Here is a 4080-nt window from a genome sequence, read left to right as displayed (position 1 = left end):
ATCTTGCCCGTACGAGTAGCCTAACTCTGGAGGAGCTTCACTTAGGAGACATCAAATCCCCTTAGCTTGTCCACACACGACAGCTTGTGAGGGCCCCTGAGGAAATAGAGGTTATTGAAGAAAATATCATCGGTTGGCATGCAGGTCTGTCTTTCCCACCTCATACGCCTTTTGCTACTAAGCAGATGGTGCTATGGCACTTGTTAGGAACCTGGGCTTAATTCAAGAGCATGTCTTTACTTTCACTGAAGCTACTGAATTTGAGGGGACCTGGGGAGAATTAATATACCTCAATATTCCTCTAACATCTTTTCCCTGTGTGATACATCCATTCTCACCTGCTGTTTTCATATTGTATTCCTTTCATCCCTCTGTCTCATATTGAAAGCCTGCTGTGCTGGAACACCACCTCTATCATTCTTAACAGGCTGCACACACTGTCAGAGTTTGGCAAATGGCAATGCTCTTCCAGTGGAAATCTTTTCCCAGGGCCTCCTTCCCAAATGCTCCAGGACAGCAAGGGTTAACTAGAGTCCTACCCATGAGCCTACCCATGAGCAAGCCCATGCCTTGCTCCTACTTGTCTGGCTTGGAACTTCTGCGGCCTATTTCAACATCTTTCTGAGTTGTGCAAGGTTGCTGCAGCATAACCGTGAGGGCCATTGCTAGTGAGAAAGTCAAAGCATGGGTAGCAATTAGGTAATTAAATTGAAAGGTGTTCTTTCATAAACAATTCGCCACAGCTCCCATCATATTTACACTCCGCCTCTTCTCCAAACTCACTTACAGATCCCCTCCTGGACTTGGAGCAATTATTCCCCTCAATTCAAGTGTCTGAGAGGAGGCTGGATGGAAGGCAGGACTCCATTCCTGGCTATAGCTGCTGGATTCTCCAACTACTGGCCACACCCTCAAAAGAATCTTAATAACTCAATTCAAAGACTTGTCATTAGGTAAAAACCCAATTTAGCACCTTTATTTGTGGGTCACAAATTCTTTGTACCTTGTTTGTGTAGATTTACAGATAGATAGATAGATAGATAGACAGACAGACAGACAGATAGAGTAATGGCTGATTTTATGTGTCAATTTGGCTGGGCCATGGTGCCCAGATATTTGGTCAAACATTATTCTGGATGTTTCTGTGAAGGTGTGTTTTTGGATGAGATTAACATTTAAATCAGTGGCCTTTGAGTAAAACAGCTTACCCTCTGTAATGTGGGTGGGCCTCATCCAATCAGTTGAAGATCTTAATAAAATAAAGACTGATTTCCCCTGAGGAAGAAGAAATTCTGCCAGCAGACTGCCTTTGAACTCAGACTGCAACTCTTCCCTGAGTCTCCAGCCTGCTGGCTTACATCATCAGATTTTGGACTCTCCAAGACTCCACAATCACGTGAACCAATTTCTTAAATTTCTTTTTCTCTCTCTTACTACACACATCCTGTTAGTTCTGTTTCTCTAGATAACCCTGACTAATGTAGATAGAAAAATACATACATATGTAGATACATAGATAGATAGATGATAGTTAATATGCCTTATAAATATTGCCCTAATAAGATTGCCCCAGATAGGTAGACAGAAAGCTGGAAACAGGGTGGAGGGGAGGGATGGAAGGTATAGTTATTTCTTGACGGTATACTCAAGGAAAGCCCTGCTTCCTCCCTGACAGACGAAGCTAAGGTTATAGTGAGTCCAGGCATTTGTTTGACGGTTTAAACGAATCATTGTTTTCCCATCAGTTCTTATAAGAACACACAGAGTACCTCAGATAAGCCACTGCAGCCCAGCACTGAAGACAGTCCTTGATTGAGAGACATGAGTTCCCCTTCTCTCTTCAAAAGAAATCACCTCCCTGCCTTTCTGGGACACAATAGCCTTACTTTAACGGCTTGCGTTTTTTGGCCTCCACGTATCTGTTTGAATAATTATTATTCATCTGCCGGGCCTTTCACAGAATTCCAGCTGTAAAAAGCTCTCATCATCACCCCCATCACCGCAGCTGATAATGAAGAGAAATGTGTCGGGTAATGAGGAGACCGGCCACCATTACAGTAACGAAGAAGAATGGACTGCAATGCGCAGGAACCGCACCTCCACTGCATCCTGCTGTAATTGGCACGAGGTAATTGCTTTTCATCCTCCCTGCCTTCCTCTTTGCAAACTCCTTCCAAATTCCTTACATTCATCACAAAATAGAAATTTGAAGTAGTGTAATAAATTTAAAAAGGCAAAAGAACTCAGCTTTGTGGTGCCAGTCTTAAAAAAAGGAAATAAGAACATTGACAGGGTTAATAACAAGGATAATAGTGGGGCTAGGGAGATCGCTCTGTTTTGTTGTTATTTTTGTCATTACAGACTAAGCCTTCTTTCAACTACATGAAAAGACAGACTCCAACAGGAATCACTCTGATTATGCTCTAAACACATATGCCACAGCCACTGCTGCCGCTGACACAGCATGCACATGCAGTGGAATGATCCATGAGGCCGGCCTCCTTTCCTTCCTCCTGCTGGTAAACCCAGGCCTAAGAGCAACATAGAAATTAGGTTTGTACCTATAATGCCTCATGTACCAAAATAAGCTTTGTTAGGGCAATATTTATAAGGTATGCCATTTTCCTGGTTTGCCCATCTTCAGCACTATGCTCTGGTTGGGCTACTCCAGGTTCAGTCCCTAGAAAGATTCTTAAACTCAGGATTTTATAAAACCATCAGGAGAATTAAAGACAATGACCAAGGCTCATGGGAAGAATCTTGTGCAATTAGTAAAATTACCTTAAGTATCTTTTAGAAATACATCCACAAATTCTTCGGTATTTCTCTCCTTCCCCTTCCCTTGAGTGTGGGCTCAATTTAATGACTTGCTTCCAGCAAATATATGACAGCAGAAGTGATGGTGGGTCACTTCCAGACTAGGTTATACAAAGATTGCAGCAAAGGTGGAAACAACCCAAATGTCCATCGACAGATGAATGGTAAATAAAATGTGTATATACACGCAATGGAATGTTATTCAGCCATAAAAAAGAATGAAATTCTGATACACGCTACAACGCGGATGAATCTTGAAAACAGTGGGCTAAGTGAAATAAGCCAGACATAAAGGAATAAATATTATATGATTCTACTTATACGAGGTACCTAGGAAAGGGACATTCACAGAGACAGAAAGTGGAATAGAGATTACCAGAGGTTGGGAGTAGGGGAATGGAGTTATTCTTTAATGGGTACAGAGTTTCTGTTTGAGATGCTGAAAAAGTCTAGAAATGGATAATGATAACGGTTACACAACAATGTGAATGTATTTAATGCTGCTAAATTGTACACTTAAAAATGATTAAAATGATAAATTTATGTTATATATATTTTACCACAATAAAAAAAAATTTCCAAAAGAAAAGACTGCAGCTTTCATGTTGAGTTCTCTGTCTCTCTCTCTTTCCATCTCTTGGACCACTCACTCTGGGAGAAGCCGGCTACCATGTCTGGAGGCCACCTACGCAGCTCTACGGAGATGCTCATGTGGCAAAGGACTAAGACTTCTGGACGACACTGGTGAGGAATTGGTGACTCTAGTAAGTGAGCCTTCTTGAAAAAAGATCCTCCAGGCTCATCCAAGTTTTCAGATGATGCAGCCCTGGCTGATATCTTGACTGTAATTTCATGAGAGACCCTGAGCCAGAACCACCCAGCTAAGCCAGTCTGGGATTTCTGACTCTCAGAAACTGTGGGATAATAAATGTTTGTTGTTTTAAGCCACTAAATCTTGAAGTAATTTGTTATGCAGCAATAGATATTGAACACAGTATAACTATATATACACAAAGTCATAATACTATTGAATAATAAAAATTCACAATAATATCAGATGACAACATTCATCTAAAACAAACTTCTACTTCTTTCCACAAAGCAATTTGGAAAATCTAGCTACCAAGATTAAGAAAAATGTCTACATCCTGACCCTATTTGTATCTTTTCCTTGCATTCATTCTGTTCTCTAAAATGTGGCCATCCCCTCTCAGGTTCCATATGGTTCCCTTTCCCACGTTTGTCTGTGTGGGAATGGGTATT

General features: G+C 41.2%; 1 long non-coding RNA gene across 2 annotated transcripts; it reads left to right on the top strand.

Moving 5' to 3' along the window:
* Nucleotides 1-752: 752 nt before the first annotated feature.
* Nucleotides 753-3757, top strand: LOC131421939 (uncharacterized). 2 transcript variants are annotated; one of them, XR_009223987.1, is made up of 3 exons: nt 753-953; nt 1961-2128; nt 3479-3757. It is a non-coding gene; the product is annotated as an uncharacterized LOC131421939 (long non-coding RNA). The 2 variants fall into 2 exon arrangements; XR_009223988.1 differs by lacking the exon at nt 3479-3757 and adding an exon at nt 2362-2547.
* The last annotated feature ends 323 nt before the right edge of the window (nt 3758-4080 follow it).

The sequence above is a fragment of the Diceros bicornis genome, chromosome 25 (assembly GCF_020826845.1).
Source record: "Diceros bicornis minor isolate mBicDic1 chromosome 25, mDicBic1.mat.cur, whole genome shotgun sequence".
In the NCBI taxonomy this organism is placed as follows: Eukaryota; Metazoa; Chordata; class Mammalia; order Perissodactyla; family Rhinocerotidae; genus Diceros; species Diceros bicornis.
Note: the sequence above shows the minus strand (reverse complement) of the source record. Positions and strands in the feature narration are given on the sequence as shown.